The sequence below is a fragment of the Desmodus rotundus genome, chromosome 8 (genome assembly GCF_022682495.2).
Source record: "Desmodus rotundus isolate HL8 chromosome 8, HLdesRot8A.1, whole genome shotgun sequence".
In the NCBI taxonomy this organism is placed as follows: domain Eukaryota; kingdom Metazoa; phylum Chordata; class Mammalia; order Chiroptera; family Phyllostomidae; genus Desmodus; species Desmodus rotundus.
Window position 1 is genome coordinate 116,576,792 of NC_071394.1, and position 22,513 is coordinate 116,599,304.

The following is a 22,513-nucleotide window of genomic DNA, read 5'->3' on the forward strand; positions in this document are numbered from 1 at the left end:
TAGAATACAGACAGACCTATTAGTAGTGTATCTCCCAAGATAACTAGAGGGATTTGATTTTGAGTTCTGTCCCCTCCCTCCTATCTCATTGCTACTTGACGCTCACAGTGGGTGACACAAGAGGCTATTCATTGTATTTTTATTCTGAAGTCCCGAATTCTTGTTCACTCTGCCACTTGTATCTTGTTTCTTCCTTCTGAGCTTTGGGTTTTTTAATTTATAAAATGGAGTTTATGATAGTCGCAGGTTAGTTGGTTATCCCATGAAATACCACATGTGCTATAAAAATATCAGAAATTATTGTGGCATCAAAGCTGTTATAATAAGCTGAAAGCAGAAGTCATTTTTTTTGAAGGAGATAATGAATCTGGTATGAATTCCCAGTTTTCCTGCTAACTCTGTGACCTTGAGCAAATTGTTTGATGACTTTGTGTCTCAGTTTCCCCAAGCATAAAACAGAGATAATCACAGTTACTACCTCATTAGGTTAAGAAAGAGAAAGCAATAATTTACATATGAAGTTCAGTGGGATGTTGGGAACATAATAGAAGCTGAATAACCATTAATGTCTTTATTATTACACAGAATGAACTAGCCAGAGAATTCTGATCTTTCAGTTCTTTCATTGAATGTGCCTTCTATGTACACTGCCAATTTCATCACAGTGTGCTCAGCATGGGGAGAGATGGACCCGTCTTCTTCACACGTGTCTTACAAAAATAATACCTACATTTAGAGTATCAAGACTAGCCTCACCTTGCAGATAGAGAAATTGAGGCTCAGGGATGTGAAGCAAATTATTTTAACCAGGACCACATCCTGGGCCTTCAAGTTTTTGTCCTAACATGTTTTCTTCTATATTTGCAAACTTGTGCTTCACATCCTTCCCTCACAGAAAGGCCAAGAATTAAAATGTTATGGGCTTTAAAAGCAAGAAAGTGGTGGCAGGAAAATGGAGACAACCATACTTGAACAACAATTTTTAAAAAAATGAAAAATAAGATTTAAAAATAAATACATACATACATATAAAAAATAAAAAATAAAAGTAAATAAAATTTGAGAACCACCACAAAATAAAAATAAAAATAAATAAAAACAAGATCTGTTTTCCTGCCAGAAAGTTGAAAACCCAATAAAGTAACAAGAACTCATTGTTAAACTCATTTTACAGATCTTTCAAAACCATGGTGACCCTGCACTCGCCCTCTCCCCAGCTCTAAGCTTCAACCCATTGAAATAAACTGTCCATTAATCAAGATGTTCATCCCAACAAATCAACTATGGCTAAACAACTCTGTCATTCTGTATATTTAATTTACAGAAAAAATATTGAATATAAAGTAGCCACATTAGGGTATTTAAAAGTGGTTTTTGGTACATGTGAAAGCCCCAGAGAGGACTTGTTGGTGTATCTTGCAAACATCCGACAGTAGGCGGATTATAGGTCAGTGTTGGTGCCCAGGGGACCAGATTTTGTACCTGTGAGCGGGGGGACCCTCAAAGACCCATGCTAAGCATGATGCTGGTTTTTGAAGCTTATTCTGGTGGGAAGGTTGGAAAAACACCATAATCGGAGGACATAAAATCATACATTCATAGAAACAAAAATAAAAATGACTTTGGAGGTCATCTGATACCCAATCCACAGTCTGTTGAAGCTTAGCATGGAAGCCTTTGAGAATAAAAAAGGAAGAAGAGCTTTCTAGGGGGGAGGGTTAGGAATTTCTTTCTTATACTTAAGTTTTCCCTGTGAGAAAAAAATGTGTCTTTTCTCATTATCTTTCATTGAAAACAAAATGAAAACTCAACTTCCTCTAGGGAGCTTAGATCTTCCAGGAATATTTGAGTGGACTTCCTGTTGACATGTGTATTGTCTTATAGCAAATCCATATAGATTTGATGAGAAAATATCTTAATGAATGACATAACGTACAATTATTTGCCTTGGGTAGACAAAATCTTGACTACTAGAACCATTCATTCGTTCATGGATACATTCAGTTATTCATTCAGTCATCAAATACTTGAACAGGGAGTACAAAGTCCTCAAGGATGGACAAGCTATGGCAGTGCAGGTGCTTCCCCAGGAGAGGTGATGGCAGGTGGTGTGGGTGAGGTCATAACAGCCAGAGTTATCCTTTCAATGTAGAAATCAGACCATCCTTCTTCTCTGCCCACAATCCTCCAGTAGCTTCTCATCATGTTTAAAATAGAGCCCAAACCCCCTACCATAGTCTTTGAGGACCTCTGTGGTCTGGCCTCTGTTGACCTCCCCAAACCTTTCTCTACCACTGTGCCGCTGTCTGCTTTGCTTCAGCTGCACTGAACTTTTTACTTGTCCTCAAAGAAGCTGAGGGTGTCTCAGGGTCTTGGCACATGCTGTTCCTTCTGCCTGAACAGTATTCCCCCCCACTATCCTCATAGATCATTTCTTCACTTCAGTCAGTTATCTGCTGAAAAGTTACCTCCTTGGAGAGGTTTTCCCCAATCCTCCTGTCTTAAAAAGCACCATCACACACTAACAGGCTTCGTTCTTCTATTTTGCTTTATTATTATTCACAGGAGTTGTTGCTCCTATGTTTCAATGGTTTATTTGCCTCTTGTTTTCCCCGCCCTCCTCCACCAGAATGTGAAGCTTTATGGGATCGGAGACCTGGTCTGTCGTGTTCACTGCTTTATCTTCAACTTGGGGAGCAGTGCCTGGCATATGGGAAGCTCATAAGAAAATATTTGTGAAAAGGGCATATGAATGAATAAAAGGGAAGCACTACAAGGACTGACTTGGGGTAAAGCAAAGGAATGTCACATGAAGGAGAGGAGGAATGCCTTAGTTTCGTTTTCTCCATTAGCCTAGCCCTTACAGTGCTCACTTGCTTTGTTCCTTCAGCCTGCAGAGGCAGCCCAGGCAGAGAGAATCAGACCGCCTTATACAACATGTCACCTGGCTCTTGTGAAAGTGCAGGTCCTTATATAGTAGGTCTCGAGTGGAACCTGAGATTCTGTATTTCTAAGAATGTAAGTGTTGCTGGTTCATAGACCAGGGAAGGACAAGGGCAACCCTAGAGTGCAGGAGTCTCCTTACCCTAGTGATTACCCACTATCTACACCTTTGGGTCTCAGGTGAGATGGAGTCATGATGGGTGAAAGGTAAAGGTTCAGGTGTGAGTCAGCTTCTCGCTCCAGGGCAACTAAGAAAAATGCCCCCTGAATTAGTTGTCCTGAGTATCTAATTTCATGCTACTTTCGATTTTTAAGAAAGTTACTAAAGGTCATGGAAACTATAAAGTAACAAAAACCCAGATTACTTGGAATTCTGGGACATACATTTTTTTTACTATTTTTATTTAAAAAAATAAGCCTTGTTTTCCCAGGTGTTGTTTTGTATTTCAAGGGAAAAGAAAAAAAAAACTTGTCCTGGGTCTTTCTTATTTCTTAAAATTATAAAATTTAAACTTCCATGTGTCTCATTGTTGCTGAGGAGCCAAAATAACATAAGAGCTTTTTTATTTGGATAGTTCCTTAATGCATTTGGGTATTAATGTGTAAAGAGTTATTTAGCCTTTTCACTCTGTTCCTACTGATAGTGGAGAAAGACACCCGCTGGGCCAGTCTGGTTAGGAATCTGGTACAGCGTTAGCATGACTGGATAATTTCTTGAACAGCCCAGAGTCCTGGGGTGGCCAGTGAAATGGGATGGTGAGTCATCTTTTCCTCTAGGAAATGAGAACTGTGTGTTGGACAGCATTAAGAATCCTATATCTGTAGCGTTAAACATTCTATATTGATTGTCCTGATTTCCTTGCCAGGACAGGAAAGTATCTTCTCTCTGTATTTTATTTAGAATTAACAGGTGACGATTAAAGAAGATACATGAGAGACCATATGGTCTTGCCTGCATTGTCTAAGTACATTCACAGAACCTCAGAGCTCTTAAGTCATCTGCCCAGAATTACTCTGCTGAGCCAGGACTGCACATCTGTGAGCCTTGAGCTCTTTCTTTGCCTCCCATGATGCCTTGTGGTCACTAAGGTTTAGGAACCCTTTGTCAAATAGGGAGGTGGTATCCGCCTTGCTTGTGGGAAGACTAGACTTGTGAAGAAGAGCTTTGTGCTGTTATATTTATTTCTGCATCCACAGCTCCTTAATTGGTGCCTGGAACATAATATGCTTCCATTACAAAGTTGTTGAATAAATGGATGCTATTACTGTTTGCTAAGATGAATATTTCATTTTATGGGGAACTTCTGGACTCTGGGATACAGCAGCACCTGTGCTAAGAGTGGGATGCACTGTGGTTGTATTTTACTTGTCACATTCTTCCTCTCCAGTAGCATTCCACATCCTCCTTGTCTTCTAAAGGTTTATTCTCTTCTCTACCCAAAACTCAAGAGACACAGAGGCATCCCTGGCATCCTCCCCCAGGGTCCCTTACATGAAACCTCAGACGCTTCTTCTCCCACTGCCACTCCCCACCCAGAGACCTGGAGGAGAATCAAGGAAGTTCAGCACAGAAAGCTATCCTTTTAGAACTTCAAGGGTATATTATTATATTAATATATTAATTAATATATCCATGTAACACCCATGATATATTTGGCAGGATGCAAAAGAGAATAACTGCCCTGAAGATCCATTTCACTGCAAATTGTTTTATTATTATTGTTATTGTTATTGTTATTATTATTTAGTCTGTGAGAGGGACTGTCTGAGCACCATCTTTTCAAGAATATCAAAAGTTTCCCGGCCTGCATGAGATTCACTTCCATTTCACCTGCAGACTTGGGTCACAGGTCCTTACTACTCTACCTAAGAGCCAGATGGAGAATTAAGAGAATGATAGTGGAAACAGATAAGTAAATCTTAAGGTTGAGACAATTGTCCCCATTTTGCAGAAAAGAAAACTGAGGTACAGAGAGGTTAAAGCTATTTGCTCAAAGTTACATAGTTGATCATTTAAAGATTCTAGCTTAGAATAACTATTTTGTTTTTATAAAGAAATGTCAAATGTACTAGAGACATTGAAAATAGGATGCACGGAGCAGAGTATTAACTGAAATTACTGAGAGATCTCAGGAAATTTTCCATAGGCATCCGAATCTCCTGGTTCTTGCTAGGTAGAAATTGTTCCTTCTTATGTTAATCCAAAGATATCAATAAATAATGATAATTATCCCAAGGTCTCAAAAAATTGGCCAATAAAAATATCCACTGGTGAAGAAAACTGTACACATGAATGCTATGCTTGAACTTTCTATGTTTAAGAATCCTGCTAAGTTGCACTTTTGAGAAATATATCTCATTGATCTACTTAAGAATCAACTATGTCTTTATTTCACAAATAAAATTTTAAAAAAGGTCTGATGGCATTTCTTCTGGATGAGGTCTAATGCCAGGGGCAGAGATTGGAAGCTTCCTCATGGGCCTGGGAAATATGATTTTTCATCTTACCCATTTGTTGGAAGGGTGGGTAGCCCAGAAATGTCACCTTAAGATACCTCTTTAGTTTCCTTAAGCCTCTCTGTCACTCCATATCACAAACCCGCAGATCCTACTCTGCAGCCCAGACCTGTTCAAATGGTTGGCCTTTTGTTTGTTCAGACAGAATGCCAACAACCCATGTAAAAATTGTTTGGGTGTTGCATTTGGTAAGGGAAACTGTAGCTGGCTCCTTCTCCTTTGTCTCCAAGATCTTTTGTTCCATTGTCACCAAAAGAATTAAAGTATGGTCCAGCCCAAAAGGCAGGACCTATTTTGGTGTATCTCAAAACACAGATTTCCAAATGTTTCAGTTTTATCTTTCTTACTCCATTACTAATTCTAGGATTTTCCTTTGAAAGCTACAACCCAAAGGTAACACTGAACCAAGAAGAGAAAACCTAGCCTTTTGTTCTCTCATATATTTTTGTCACACACCACACAAGACAAGTTAAATAATGTGGCCTGGATTAGGCTTTTAAAAATAATAGATACAGAAGATGTGAGAAAAAATTAGGAGAAGGTTAGAAAGTGAGGTAATTAATACAGTTTCTGTTCTCATTGACAATTGCTTGTCCTTTTTATTTTTATTTTGTGCATATGGAAGTTTTTTAGACAGCGATTACCTAATGTCAGTCTTTTGGGATTGCACTAAATTGTGTTAACAAACAAAAATATTATAGGTGTAGAATTTATGGCTAAAATCGTATAATGTTTAGATGTGGTTATATAGGGAAATCAACTTGAAAACCACGGCTAATCTTGTAGCACATGCAACTTTCTTCTTCACAGTCTGATAGAGAAGAATCGACACAAACCCATTACTTCTGCACAGCAAGAGATAGTATTCCCTAAGATTTATGAGCTCAGGCTGTGCAGTCAGCATCTCTGGGTCTGCCACTGACTCAAGCCAACTTCTCTGAGCTCTGATTTCCTCATCTGTAAACGGGACCGATAATGGTTCCCACCTTTCCAGATGGCTCTGAGGGTGGAATAGGATGAGCTGATGTGTATAAAGCATCAAGTCCAAAGTAAGGGCTAATAAATGTCACCCACTGCAATTATAACAATCATTGTTATCACTATGTTATCATTGATGTCAATTACTGTCTAGAACTGAGATGGTTGGAAAACCTGGTATGAATGAAAGTATTTCTGAAACGGGCAAAGGCTCTTGAATTGAAAATGTAAATGAAACAATCCTTGTAATAAATCAGCATGCACAGGGTTTACCAGATTTTGCAGTTAACCAGATCCCTTTTACACCGTAGCTTAGTTGTACAGTTAACCCTCAATCTTTTCTCACCCAGAATGCGGCAACAGCTCTGCCTCCAGCCCCTCCTCTTTGTCCTACCCACTCATTTCATGCTGATTTTGTTTTTCTTACACATTGCCTAGGATTTAGATCTCCTCCACATGTAATCCGTGTCCCATTATTGCCACTTTCCATTGTAAATGTTCAAGTTTACTCCCTCTTTCTGCTTTGCTCCCCCCCATCCTCACCCCTGCATTGTCACCTGCGGAACAAAACTTCTTTGGTTGCTCTTTAGTCACCTGGTTCACTGAGTAACTACATCGCCTTTTGTGTTTGTTCCTGGTGGGAAGAGCTATTTATTTTCCCCCGGGAAGTCCTGTCACTGAGGTGGAAAAATAGGTTTCCTGGCCAGGTGCCACCAGAGAGACAGACCCCAGCCTGGAAAAAATCAAATGTTCTCTTTGGTGGTGGAATTGTTCATTTGAAAGCCACACTGGCCTTCTGTGAAGCCCCCTCACTTCAGGGTTCTCACATGGGGGGTGTCATTCCCCCTATAGGCTGGTTCTTTGCCTTCCCGTTGTGTATGGCATGTGATGTTCACCTAAAGAACATTAGCATCAAAAGATTGCTGTTTTTCTTTCTTCTACATCAATTAGCTCTCTATTTTTTATTTCACTTTTCCATTGTGTTTACCCAACACAATGCAAGACCTGCGATTTCCTAATTTACACGCTGTGTTTCTCTACACGGGCATTCTGCAGCATGTATTAAAAGTGATGTGCAGAAACAATCTGTCTTCATTGTTGTTACACCAGTTAAACCCCAGCAACTCAATTTTGAGATCTTTTATATTCCAATCATGCTTAGTCCTCAGGCATGCTGAGACTTCAGTCATACCTTTTGGAAATGGAAGGACGTTAAGAAAGGTCAGGATCTAGGGAAGGGAAATGCATAAGGCTCTAGGGCTTCCCTTGCTCCATCCAGGTAGGAGACAGCAGTTCAGATGACACCTGTAGGGGCATGGCAAGCACTGGCTTGGTGCAGGATGGCATTAACATCACAGTCATTTCATCTGTTTGGTAAGTTGCTGCAGCAGCGCCTGTAATTTCCAAATGCTGGCAAAGCCAGATTTGAGCAGTTGCGGCATTACAGTTCCTGGTGTCCCATTGTTTAGGCCAAATGAAGAAAGGGTTGACAAGGGTACACAGAGGGTTGGATTTCCCAAGGAGCAGAGACACCCATGGCAAGGCCCCACCAAGGGCTGTGGGGTGCAGATCAGGAATGGAAGCACAGCCATTTTTGAAGGTCCAGTAGGTAAGGGCTGTGGCTGTGTTGATCCATAGGTGCTGGAGGTTTCTACCCTATGGAAGCACTGAACCCAGTCACAGACTCCATTCCTAAAACACTGCCTGCACAGAGCAGGACAGTGTCCACCACGCTGTAGCCCACTAGTGATCAGTGCTGGCTCCAGGAGCAGCCCGGCCAAGCTTCCATTTTGTATTCCTCTGCTTATTTGCACAGAGCTGGGACACCCACTTTTCCTAAATTACCTGCAGCAGAATTTCTCGTGACTAAACCTCTATTCTTACTTTCCAGCAATTTGCCAGGCAAATCTTGGAGCCAGCTCCTTGGGCTCTTCTGAGTGTAAGGCATGGTAATGTCTGACACTGGCTGATCCTTAGTCTACAGGCTTGTTCCTTTCCATACGGTCACAGAACGCTCTGGCTGAATTGTCTGCTGTGGGTTTGTCCCGTTTCTGCTGGTAGATGAGCCAGTGTTGATGGCTTGTTGGTTATGCAGTCAGGATCACAACAGGGTGAACATTCCCTTGGTGTCTTTTTTTTCTCTCTCTCTCTTTTTAAAAATAAAGTTGGGAAAGTTCCAGCCCTCTCTGGGAAGGCTTTGCATTTTCTGATAGTGGCCAAGGACCCAAAGGTGAAAGCAGATTGCATGGGACTGGCCCGTGCAGCTAGTTCCCATGAAATCCAGTCTGAGTCTTAATCTGTGTGGCATCTAAAGGACTGTGTGGCATCAGGAATTGGACAGGTTGGTAGGAAAATCTCGGTGATGTCTTGGCCTTGACCATAACACATGCTGCATCTACACTTACACTTTTCTATCTTTTCTCTGACAATTTCTGGTCCTTTGCCCCACTTCTTTTAATAACTTTCTATATTTCCTAAGTTCACAATGAACTCCTTATTCACATGGCATTCAGCATTCAGATTTTATCCTGGTCCTCACTTCAGTATTCACACACGCACTGGGTATTTACACCTACTCAAGTATACTTTCTTGCCTTCTTAACTTAGCTCAAGGTGTCCTTTTTTTTCTAAAAGGATTCTTGACCCTCAGTATCTGCTGCCAAAGGGCTTTCCGTCTTACTATTATGTGGAAGGAGGTTAAGCAACTGTAATGGTGAGGATGGGCTTGGTGATGCTGCAGTAGTAAATAAGCCCCGTTTGGGTGGCTTAAAAAGGCAAAGAAGTTTATTTCTTATTTGCACTACCTGTCCAGCATGAGTCAGTGAGGGTATCTGCTTTTCCCAGCTATGGACTGATCCAGGAAGATGGAAGGGGGTGAGATGTTGGGGGTGGGGGGCAGTGCTTAAAAACTACCTAAGTTCTGCTCAGAATTCATTAGCTGAAGCAGTCACATGACCACACCGAACTTCAAAGAGGATGGAGAAGGGCACTCCTGCTAGTTCCCAGAAGGAGCACTGAATTTTTTTTTTGTGAGCACTGTAATGACAGCCACACCTCTGTAAAACATGTGGTAAACCCTAAGACTTCACCCAGATGTTCGGTGGTGTCACTATACTTCCTCCTTGCAAAGGCCCTCTTCAGTGTGTTGATGAGAGAGAGCAGTTCCAGTTCTGGCTGAGCCACTTGCTAGCTCTGCGACCATGGGCACATTCGCTAATTTCTCTATGCTTCAATTTCTTCACCTGGAAAATGGAGCCTATATTTGTAAATTTCTTAAAAGGTGATTATGCGTGTTCAATGAGTTAGTAACTGTGAAATTACCTGGTGTAGCTTCTCATGCTATATATGTATTTGCTGATGAAAATGGAATTATACTGCTGTGCACACTATTCTACAACTGACTTTTTTTTATCTTTTAATATTAGGCTGTGGTGAACTTTACGTATGTGCCTTTATGTATGCATGTGTGTGTGTGTGTTCACCTTTTTAAAAAAATAGCTGCATATTATTCTATTTTTTGGCTCTATCTTCAATTTCTTAGGCAGTTCAGTTGATAGAAAACTCCTCTAAGACAATTCAGAAGATCTTGGTTTCATGAGTCTCCATTGATTGAGCTGTATCCCGTTTTACTCCTCCCAGACGCAGGGTCTAAAGGCTGTGTCTAATGACATTCAGTGGGGGAGTGTGTCCAGATCAATCAATAATTCAGTCCAGTCTCTCTGCTATTGATGTCTTCATCTGGTGGCAAACATTCTCTAAGATTATACTGCAAGCACTTCCCCCCAATAGTAAATGTCGTGTTCCTTGGCTTAGCCAAAAAGGTTACTTGCTCATTAATGGGTTGAGCTACAGTAGGGGATTCACACAGACTATGCCCCTTACCTTTCCCAGGTAAACACCATGCTGTCCCCATTCACTATTTTCCTCCCAATGCTTGGACCTGATATGGGCGCCATAAGCATTTCTTGACTGATATAGTTGTGACTTTTTGGTGTTTCATGTTCCTTATGGTCACTTCAATACTGATTCTTTTAATAATAAATGTGAAGCCAAATCTCTTTATTCTATTTCCATTCATCTCATTGAAAGCCTTTTTCTCACTGGCATTTCCCACCCCACCCCCAACTTGCATTTCTTCTTATCTGGTTTCATAGCGTCTCTTCTTACATACACCAACAGCGTACACAAGCGTGAATCTTCACCTCAGAAAAAGTGTTAAGCTGTACATCCCAGGCAGGATGAGAAAGAAATAGTGATTACTGCATAGTGAGCTTGTAAAGGAGAAGACTCTAGAGATGGGATTCCATATGCAAGCGGCTTATTAAGAGAAACCCCTGAGATCAACGTTTGTGGATGGGATGGGATGGATTAGAGAGAGGGCGAAGTTGAGCTGTGATGCAGACCCAGTGGTAGCCTCAGCCATCACCACAGGCAGCCCTGGATCTAGAATGGCCCTTCAGAGCTGACCCACATTAGGCCAAGATGGCCAGGCCTTTGTTTTCCTATATTAGTTAGCCATTGGATGTGGTCAGTCATTCGGCTGGAAGGCAAAGTATTAAGTGTGCCATGGACACATGCACCAAGGCATCTGGTAGCTGGAGGTTCTCTGCCACCAGCATTCCCAGCAACTGGGAGAAGCCCTTCATGGCAGGGGCAGCTAGGTGGCACATTTCAGTGTCCATCACAGATCAGGATAGGACATTGGTAACCATAGTCCAATCCCTTCCTGTGTTATAAACTCAGAAAGAGGAGGACATTTGCTTCTGCTCAAGGGTTCCATCCTCCCCCTGCCATATTATCTGTGTTGGTGAGAGTGGGTTTAAACATCTTAATGTATTTTTCTCTCTTTTCGTTATTCTTTAAGGTTTGGAGACAGTCTTTGCTTGTTTCTGCTTTTGCTGTCCTTGACATGCTCTTTTAAGAATACTTTCTCATTTTCTTTTGTGCTGCTATGACAATCAGTGCATCCTCTGCATTATAATTGCTCTAAATACGGTCTCAGCATCGCTGTTCCTCTAGTTCTGAGGGGATAAGATGCTTCCAAACAGGAGTTTGTTTAATACAATTTGGACTAATCTGTGTGGCGTGCTGCCATTGAGCATATAATTCCCTTTCCTATTCTTTGGAGAAGGTACTGTTGGAGGGAGCTTCCCCCCTCCCTCCTTTCTTCTTTCATCCCACAGATCATTTCCATGCAGCCCACTCGATATTGCCTGGCAGCAGGGGGGACAAGAATAGCATGAAGAACCGAAACCCACAGAAGAGCTGCAGCTGCCTCCCCCTTGTATACTTGCAAGCTGAGCTGCCAACAAGTGGCAGGAGAGATTCATTTGAATTTCATTTCCCTTCATCTCCTCTGCCTTCCCTCTGGTGCTGGTGATAACAAGCAGTGAAAATGACCCAGGAGGCAGGAGGCAGTGGAAGAGGGAGAAAATTCAGAGGTTGAGATAACCCATAGTTTGAATAATCAAGAATTAGCCCCAGCTCCTTCATCTCCCATGGTTCTAATTCACACAGCTACTGGATAGTGCCACCAAACAAGAAGACACTCCACAGGTGGCCTCTGGAAAGATTTCTATCAGTCTTCCTTTTGTTGACACAATAAAGGCACCTCATGGAAGCTTTCATCTTGGTCATCTCAGAAAAGGTTCAGGTGCTCCAGGTGTACATGGGAAGACAAAACATGGAAGTTTTACAATGACAGATTAATAGGGAAGGGATGAACCTCCAAAATTATTTTCCTACCCGGACACCCAGGCCTCTGTCCTTCTCTGGCCATGAGATAAGAGTCATTCTCCCCTGCAGAAAACAGGCACCCATTTTGGATAAAGGACCATGGGAATAATAGTCTTGCTGGTTCTTTGTGCCAGGGACAAAAGTCCAGTCTAGTTGGGGAATATTCGCCAGCACCAGTAGAAAATAATGGCCATTTCCTTTGCACTCCCATAATTACTGCCTGGAGTACACTTTTCTATCACTCCTCCCAGTTCTGGCTGTACAAGAGCAGGGCAGTCTCTGCTCCATATAATTATTGGTCACTTTGAACAGACCTACCTGAGTCCCCCAAACAGACAAGAATCTATAACCTAGACAGTAGAAAAATCAGTGCTTCATGTGTCCAAGGCTGTGGTTTCCCCATCATGGGATGAGTGTCATCTGTTTCTGCAGCTGGAGAGAACTTGGTGTATGTAGACCTGTTGGATTCGCCTCTGCTCCAGGGAGTTCCCAGCAGCTGAGCACAAGGAGGCCGTGTAGACTCTCAGACGCCCCACGTCCCTCGGGGTTGTGGATGCAGACTTACCTTCTAGAGCTGAGACACAGTATAGACAAAGAGGGAAATGCTGCAAATTTAAAGTGAAAAATCCACTTGGTACAGATTCAGCCTCTCTCTGCCACTTGCTCCCTATAAATACTTTACCTTCATATTTTGACTATATGTCTCTGAAACTCATTGGCCAAGCCAGTGTCACAGACTCAATGACAGTACATCTGGGACACCAGGACCCATCCTGATGTTAATAATAGCAAGCCATCTCAGAGCATGGCCCCCTCTGACCATGGCCATCCCTGGGTGGCTTGTGGGGAGCAGAGATGTCATCCTCCTCATCTTGCTGGATGCCGGTTTTCATGACTTGTGTGCTGCCTTCTTCATTTCCCCAGTGCAAGAGGCTCTCTATTTTTATTTTGAACCTGATTGCACAAGAAACAGCTCACAATTCAGCTCACAAGAGTGGCTCTCTTTCCACCTCCATTTCCATGGAACTGCCATGCAGATGGGGTGGAATGTGGAATTCTGCACTGGTGAGGGGAGGCTGGCTCCCTTCCAGGACCTCATCCCCCACCCCTTCAGACTCTTAGGTTCTTGAGAAACTGTGCTGTGTTTTCAGCCATCTGATCTTCCATCGAGCATGCACTATGCTGTTTGTCCCAAGGTAGCTGGGGGGATGCCTGTGGACCACTCAGATGGTCCACAGGCTCACCCACACATGGATGTTCTGCCCTGCTATGTCCAACCCTCCCACCTGTGACTTTAGAAATTGCTGAAGTAGAAAGAGAGAAAGGGCAAGAAGTGCTGGGGTGAGTAGTTATGGTCTTCTTTTTAAAAATTGTACAAGCATTTAGAGGAGACAGACTGGGGTTTATGTATCTTTATCTTAGAAATGCTCTCTCTCCTCTGCTTGACTTTCTTACTTTTGCCTGGATGGAGTCTTACTCTTTGCTGCTCCCCACCTGGCTGGTTGGTTCACTGAGCTAGAGTAAATATTAGGATGGAGAATGCCAATTTAGTTTTATGTAACCTGGCATATCATGTCTGAGCAAGAAGACAGTGGGAGAACTACTGCACCCTGCATACAATTAAATGAGTTTGGAAAGTTGTGTTTGGTTTGTTGTTGACACAAGCCATGTCCCTGGGTAGCCGTTAATTTTTCCGGGTGATTCCCAGAAGTAAATCAAGCCTCACATTTCCCTGTAGAACTTCAGTGAACCACACAGTATGGAAAAGATAAACCATTTTTCAGTGCTGACTTCATTTTATGTTTTGTGCCGTTTCTTTACTATTAAAGGAAGACTTTTAAAAAATATTTGGGATAAGCCTATGTTTAATTGTGAAGGTAGAGGGCTCAGGGAGAGAACAGGAAGAGACGAGAATATTTCTAGACTACATCCGATCCAATCATCTAACAAGGGCTTCCTCATTCATCCATTAGCGTAGTTAGGTAAACAGAGGCTGCCTGTCTGATGATCCCCCTGGTAGAATTAAATGTCATACCCTGGCGAGTGGTTTGTATGACTATCATTCCGTGTATATTGCTTGGTTTTTCCATTCTGTCTTCTTGTTTAAGGAGGACATACATTTTGGGGAAAATACTCGTCACAGGATAAATGAGGTAAACTTTGATCTTACAGGATTAGGATCCCCCATGAGATTATTGAGAAGATGCAATTCAAAAGTGCTTAACGCAATGAAGAATCTAAATGGGAAATCAAGGGCAAATTACATGAAGGTTGGGAATGATTTATATACCCCTTGTTTTCTGTTAACAAATTGTAGGGGTAGCAATTCTCTACTTGGTTTGACAGGAGTTCTGGGAAGGAAAATAACGAGGTTCTACAAGGAAGGATAACATGAGTGCAAATAAGTTGTCTATTCACCTTTAATTGAAATCTGGGTCCACATGTCAGCCTCAGGTCATCAGCCAAATTATCTGGTGTGAATTTGTGTGAAAGCACAGGCCTGACAGGCTTGTTGATGGTGGGTGGCCACAAGGAAATTGGAGAAAGCAGTCACTTGGGGTTCCACCTTTCATGCCTGCATCATGGATGGTGGGTTATGTTTAATGGACTCTTTTGCAGACAAAATAATAAGTGCACACCTGTAAGTATCAAACGTGCTGGCCATAGATCCTGAATTAATACAGTGTTATTCATTTCAGCCTGCTTCATCACAATTGCTGAGACACGACATTTAAATTCTTCACAGAATCTCTAGAAACTCTGCTTTCTCTATAGTCGTCTCTTTGATGTGTGTCTTAGTGTTTGCAAGAGAGCTCCTGAACGCCTGAGGGAGCCAACAAGCACCAGGGTTGGCTACACACACGTGCCCCCAAATTCTGCACAGGCTCTGTGTCCTGGAGTCCATTTAAAACAAAAGTCACTCCACAGAGAGAAATAAATACCCAACGTGTATTGTGCACTGACTGTGGGCCGGGTACTATGCTAAGTAATTTACCTGAGGAGTCTCACTCAATCCTTACTACAAAGGAAAAAAGTAAGCAAGGCTGTTATCCTCCTTTGCAGGTGAGGAAACTGAGGCGAGGCAAAGGGCTTGAAGGAAGTAGGATCAGACTCAGAAAATCTGACACCTGAGGCCTTGCTCCTAACCACTGGGCCACGCTGATGGAACACTGCCTCCATGCTGGGCACTGTGCTAGGCACCAGGGATATGGGAGCAAGCGATAATTAAAGGTATTATTCAGATTTCACCTTGGAATTGGATGGAAATCTTTCATCTGTGTACCAGTTTTTCTGAGTTACTTGGAGGTTGCCATAACAATTTGGAACATTATTAACTATCATGGTCAGCAAATAGAATTAAACAATTTAGTTTTTAATGACCATGTGACTACTAATGTCCTTCAACATTAAGTAATTATAGCATTCTTGAATGAAATCTATTATACTTTTATTAAGAAGCATACTGTTCTATTTGTTGTTAGTATATATATGTTAAACAAATATTAATAAGCTTTGTCATAAGCATAAATATATCAACTATTTTAGAAACATAAATACATCAACTTTTTTAATTGTTCAGATAGTCATGTGTATCTGCTAGCTTTTGCTACATAACCAGTATCCCCCAGCTCAGTGGCATTTATTATTGCTCACAGATTCATGAGTAACCGGGTGGTTCTTCTGGTCTTGGCTGGGCTCACTCTTGAGTCTGTGGTCGCATGCAGGTCAGAGAGTTGACTCTGATGGTCTAGGCTGGGCTTTCTCACATGTTTGGAGTATGGCTGGCTCTAGGCTGGAGTACCTTTGCTGAGACAACAGGCCTCTCCTTTGTATGATTATTCATCATCCCACAGGCTAGCCAGGGATTTTTCACATGGTAGCTAGGGGAAGGGGCAATTCTGAGAACAAAAGCAAGAGTACGTATGGCCTCTTGGAAAGACCTAGGCTTGAAACTGGCATAATGTCATTTCTGCCTCACTGTGGTCAAAGCAAATCCCAAAGACAGCCCAGATTCAAGGGGTGAGGGTGTAGACTCCACCTCTTCATGGGAGGAGCTTGCAGGTTACATTGCAAAAGAGTATGGATAATACAGGATCAGGAATAGTGGAAGTCATTTTTTAAAAACAATCCACCATACTATCTGAAATAAGAATTATCATGACCTTTGTAGATAAAAAATCAATATCCAGTGTTAAGTAACATTCCCTAAAAATCATGCAAATAGTAAGTAGTGAGTTATTAGCACTAATTAGTAACTAGAAAGTGGTTGAACGCAAAGTTAGATAAACTTAGGTATGTCTAACACCAGCGTCCTCTGAGACACCACTCTAAGGTTTTCAAGGCCTTTAGGGAGCATGCCATTAACAGTCTTTTCAAACATGAATGGAGTGTCTGAGGAAGAGGAAACAGGAGAGAATAAAATTCAAACACAATTCTAACCCATTCTTTTTCCTTTACTGACAGGCGTGAATAGCTTTAATCAAGGGGCATTTCTTTAATTTAACAAAATGATCCTTAGTGATAGCTGCAGATGATTAACTTTTTTGGTGTTGGGTGTTTTTCTTTGGTAATATTGTAAAGCCTGAGACAGTCAAGTGCAAATAGAATTTTTATTTGCAAAGTTTGTCATCTCCGGAATATTTGAGTAAAGTAAGAGTATAGTAGTAGGAGTAGTAGTAAATGTGGTTTAATTTGATCTGATTAGCAAATATCATATGCTGTGGGTGGTTATGCTGTAAAATAATGGAGCATGGGGAGGCCCTTGAGCAGGGGGACATTTAGGAAATAATTTGCTGTAATTTTTCAGAAACTTTAAAAGGCTGATGCCCATTGTAACTCTCAAAGAGTACATTTCTCAGACTTATGTGACTTCTCAATGTTCATTTGGTAAAACTCTCAGACACATAGTATTCCACAGAGCCCTTGGGAAATCTGAACTTGATTCTGATCTCTTTGAAGGTATAGGTGGAGTTAATAGTATGTGTCTAACATGTGCTATGATACAGGCACTATCAGAATCATATCAGAAACCCATGATATGTTATTCTGATTTATAGTTGAGAAAACTGAGCAGTTAATCCACTTGCCCAAGAACCCCCAGTGGTGCCATAACTGAGACAGACTGCTCAGATTCACAACGTTTCAATGACTGCCCAGGGTGATTCATCTGTATGTTTTGGAGTCACTGTAACTCCTAATAGAAAATAGGCTATCAGTCAATGCCTACTAGCTAATCCCTTTCTATATTACCTAGTTATTATGATGATCATGTTCAGGGCCAAAAGTTGCAATAGTATAAAAAGGTATAAGATAAGAAGTAAAAATTGTTCTTCATACCATCAACTCCAGAACCATCCCCAAGAGGTAAGATTATTATCAATTTTTGTTGTTCTTCCATAATTTTTAAACTATATCCGTTGTAGAGATAGTTTTCTTTGGCTTTACATAAATGTGATCATACATGTATACTTTTCACCTGATATATATTTGAGATCTTTTTTCAATCAAGATTTGTAGATTGATTCTTTCTTTTGTACTGATGTACACATTTAATTTTTTGCGATGGACTGATGGATTTTTAGAGTACAGTTTATTTTTTAATTTTTGTTTTTTGCTTTTGCTATGATAAACAATGCCTCAGTGAAGAAACAATCTTATGTACTTATCTTTGCACAGTCATGTTTTAAATGAAAAACAAACAAAAAAAATGTACAGGGCATTATTTTCCCCCAGCAACTCCTCTTAAGAAAAATAATGGGCTATTGCCAAGAAAATGTTATAGGAGCTGTAAATAAACAGATTTTTTAAATACCAATTTTGACCAAAAATAGTATCCTGCTTCCCTGGTCTGCTCTGCTCTAACCAGGGAGAAAATGGCCTGAGCTAGTTGTCCTTAAAGTGACATTACGACTAAGATCCACAATGGATGAGACCAGGGGAGAGAGACTCCACCTCCTGGAGCTGCCACCTGCCCCATGGCACAACTCTGCATCCTTTGTTAGTCTTCCTGTAGTTAATGTGTGGCCCAAGACAGCTCTTCTTCTAGTGTGGCCCAGAGATGCCAAAACGTTGGACATCCCTGATTATAGACCATGAACAGACTTCAGATGAGAAGTTGAGAATCCTTTGACGCAAGTGGTCTCACCTCTCAGAATTTATCTTAAAATAATCTGACAGGGAAAATGTATAGACTCTAAACATGCATTTCAATTTCACGTTATTTATGGTAAATTATCAGCCGAATTGGGAGAAGAACAGAATATCCAATGAAAGAATAATGTTTAAATATATCTAATATACAATTCCATTTGCTGGGGCATTATGCAGGTATTAAAATGGTAAATGTCATGACAATTTAGAACCTTGAAAAAGAAAAAAAAAATGTTACCTATGCTAAAATGGCAATTATAAAATGAGATGTGTGTGTGCATATTTTATAAGTCCTGGAAGAATAATATATTTGATTTTTAGATGTTTGAATTCTGGATAGCCTTTTTAATTTATAAAAATTATATTTGTTTTATACTATTATTTATAAAATTAAAAGTTAGTAGTCCATGGAAGATGATTCACTCTGATATCTAGGAAGACTGTGAGCCCTGAATAAAAATTGTTTTAGTCTTAGTCAGGGACTGACACATTCTTTTGAAATGGCATTCTGTAGATTTGGCTAGGCTCTCTCCTCACTCTTAAGGATGTTGTGTATAATAATAGGATCTTGTGTCTCATTTCGTCTGGAACAGTTTCCGTGTGAGCCTGTTGTCCCAGGGACACTGCTTTTCACTGTCAGTGTCCCTGTTTGTATAGTAAATTTTATGAACCCCCCCAACACACACATTATGGGGGACGTGCCAATTATTCTATCTCTGTTTTATTATGCATCTTTGGTATACATCATCCCTAGATGGTTATTTAGCTCTCTAGGGCTTAGAAAGTCGTTCACAGAGCAGTGATTTCACCATATGCCTAAAGCCTAAGAAGAACAGAGGTGCATCATCAGTGAACATGTAAATATATTGTTGTCCACTAAGTTGTATGGTAGCCCTTTCACAGGATCTTTTAAAAATTCTGAAAATTTGAAAAAGTTTCACTCTGCTAATAATGAATACTTTTTATTATATTAGATAGTGACCATTTTATAATCTGATATTCTTGTCTTCTTCCTTTGGATGTGAGGAGGCTCTGAGCTAAGCTAGGCATTTAGTTAGAGCAGAATTCCTTGACCCTCTGTAATGGGAAGTTGGATGGAACTGACTTTGAGTTCTCTTCCCCCACTTAGGACTTTGTTCATTTTCTATGGCTGCTGTAACAACTTACCACAAACCTTGTGGGTTAACATAACACACATCTATTGGCTTACAGTTCTGAAGTCCAGAACTTTGAAATCAGTTCCATCGGACCAAAATAGTTTGTCAGCAGGGCCCATTCCCTCCAGAGGCTCTAGGGGAGAAGTTCTCTCTGGCTGCTTCCAGCTTCTCGTGGCTGCCAGCATTTCTTGGCTTGCGGCCACATCACTTCAATGTCCACTTTAGTAGTCACATTACCTCCTTCTCTTCTGTGCTGACTATCCCAATCATCCTTCATATAAGGGTATTTGTAATTACATTTAGGGTTTACCCAGATGATCCAGGAAAATCCCTTCATCTCAAAATCCCTAATCACACCTCCAAAGTCTCTTTTACCATAAAATGTTACATTTATGGGTTCTAGTGATAAGGACTTTGATATTTTGGGGGACATTTTTCAGTCTGCTATAATCAACTCTCTGGCCCCCTAAGATTCACATCCATCCCCATGGAAAATATGTTCATCATATCCCAACATTCCTAAAAGTCTTAACCCATTATAGCAACCATTCAAAATTCAAAATCTCATCTAAATATCATCAGCTCAAAGTCCCAAACCTCACCATCTAATTCATCTAAAGCAGATATGAGGAGACTCTGGGGAAAAACTTTTCCCATCTTAAAATCAAATCATTTGGTCAAGTGCCTTGCACACAGTAGATGCCTAGGGAATGTCAGCCACCTTCAGAATTATTCCATTTATTGGAATAAGGGGAAGGTAGACCCCCTGTTGATGATCAGGAGGATGATGGTGATATCAATAATAGTAGTAATAGAAATAACAATAATAGCAACTCTAGCTGAGAGTTTATCAGGTAACAAAAGATTTTCTAAGTGTTTTATATGTGCTTTCTTAATTAATTCTTATAAAACCCCTTTGAGGAGGAGGCTATTATTACCTTCCATGTTCAGTTGAGAAAATGTTGGGATAGAGAGGTTACATGATTAGTAAGTAGCCATGCAGCCCGATTAAAAACAGGTCCACACATGTGTGCTATGTCAATGTGCCAGCCCTTTTTCTAGGCTAAGAATGCAATGCAATTTTTTACAAAAATGCTCATTTTTACCTTGGGTTTCCATTTTGTGTCACTACAAGGATATAGGCCACACTTTGACTAGTACTCCAAAAATGGGCTTTCTCTTCCTCTTGAAGTTCATAAAGTTCGGTTTTGTTGTTGTTTATTGTTAAGCATAGACTCTCTCTTCCTCCCAATTTTCATTTTAAAAACTTGAGACTTTCAGACATATTGAAAAATTGGTACAATGAACCCTTTTCTATATGTCACTTTTCATTTACCAATTGTTAATTCTTTGCCACATTTGTCTCTCTTTTCACCTATAAACATAGTTTTGTTTTTGCTGGATGATAGGAAAGTTGCAGTTGTCATTTCACTTTACCCCAAAATACTTTAGCGTGTACCTCCTAAAAACAAACAGGCTCTCCTTCCTACTCATGTGAGAAAGCTCAAGAAATTTAAATCTGATATAATAGTTAACATATAGTTTGTGTTTAATATTTTACCCAATTGTTCCAATAGTGACCTTTTCTAGCATTTTTTTAAATTCCAGAAGTCCATTTGCATGGCCTTTAGTGGTCACGTCTCTTTTTCCTTTCATCTATAACATCTCTGCAGCCTGTTTTCGTTTTCTCTTATTTCCCTCCCGTGACTATTGAAAAGCCCTAGTCACCCTGTACAATGTCTGAAGTTCTCGGCTGGTGAGTTCCTTTTCTATCCGTGAGATTCAGGTTAAATGTATTTTGGCATAAATACTGTATAGCCGGGGTCCCCAACCTCCCTCCTTCCTCTCCATGGACACTGCTTGCATTACCACCTGAGCTCCGGACTCCTGTCTCCACCCCTCAGTACCCCCCCCACCGAACCCCTCCCAGTCCCCCATGGAAAAATTGTCTTCCATAAAACTGGTCCCTGGTGCCAAAAATGTTGGGGACCACTGCAGGGGAATCATTTCCTAGTTGATTATGCTTAAGAAAAAATATATATAAGGCTCTAGAATGAGAATGACCTGACATTTTAGGAAACGACTAAATACTGCAACCCATAATAGAATATTATCTTTGAATGATTGTTGATGGTTTCTGAAACACACCTCACATATATTTATTTCATTTTATCATTGTAACTATGAGACCAATGAGGTGACTATTACTGGTCATAGTCCTCGGGCAGCTAAGGCATGGATGTGTGAGTACTCGCTCAATTCCTGGAATTCATTCCTCAGAAGGTTTGAATCTAGTTTCTGGACCCTGGTTTTAGATCTCAATTCTGTACCCTTCTGACCCAATCAATGGATAAGGTTAAGCAGGATCTATTTTTTAATAATGGTAACAGTCATTCATCCCGCTCTGAAATGCAACACTCCAGCCTAAGTTAGCGCTTTCTAAAAGCAGCTTTCTAGTTGCCTCTGGACCCTGATGAGCCTTTGGGATCTACATTTATGTCGATTATGTGTTAAGAGTTTGCAGAGCTATCACGTTGTTAATGCCATAGGCACTTGCTGGGAAATAAGAATAGAATAGCAGAAAGGAACTGAGATGTGTGAGTTCCCACACAGTCTCTATAAACTTGCAGCGTGTTGAGTAATAAATACAGATGTTAGCAAAGACATAGTCTTATACTTATTCTATGTTTGGTACCCACAGCAAGAAAGATTGTGGGTCCAAAAAAAGTAATTTTTGTTTGTTGGTTGTTTTTCCAGTGTGTTCCTGATGGGAAGAACTTTTAAATCCACCCTGGAGAGCTATGGGCATCAGATCATGTAGGAAGGAGGCAATGTGTTCATAAGAGTTGTTGTTTTTTTCTCCCTAATATATCGAGGGTTTGCTTAAATGTTTATTTTATGAAATAGGTTTCAAAAGGAAAAGTTGGTACGTGAAAATGAGATCTGGAACACAAAATATTCTCCATTCGGGATCTCATTTCTCAACATGGCCATATCTAACCTATAGGAAATAGGTTCCCTTCCCTTGTTTG

The 22,513-nt window shown here is 40.7% G+C and overlaps 1 protein-coding gene across 9 annotated transcripts in view; it reads left to right on the plus strand.

Moving 5' to 3' along the window:
• LRRC3B (leucine rich repeat containing 3B) overlaps positions 1-22,513 on the plus strand; it is a 77,074-nt gene that overhangs the window by 44,716 nt on the left and 9,845 nt on the right. The window contains exon 2 of one of the 9 annotated variants that reach the window (XM_053930007.2): positions 15,238-15,405. The exons of the other annotated variants lie outside the window; for them this stretch is intronic. The gene's annotated coding sequence lies outside the window, so the exon portion shown is untranslated. The remainder of the gene's footprint in view (positions 1-15,237; positions 15,406-22,513) is intronic. 9 annotated transcript variants of the gene reach the window in all.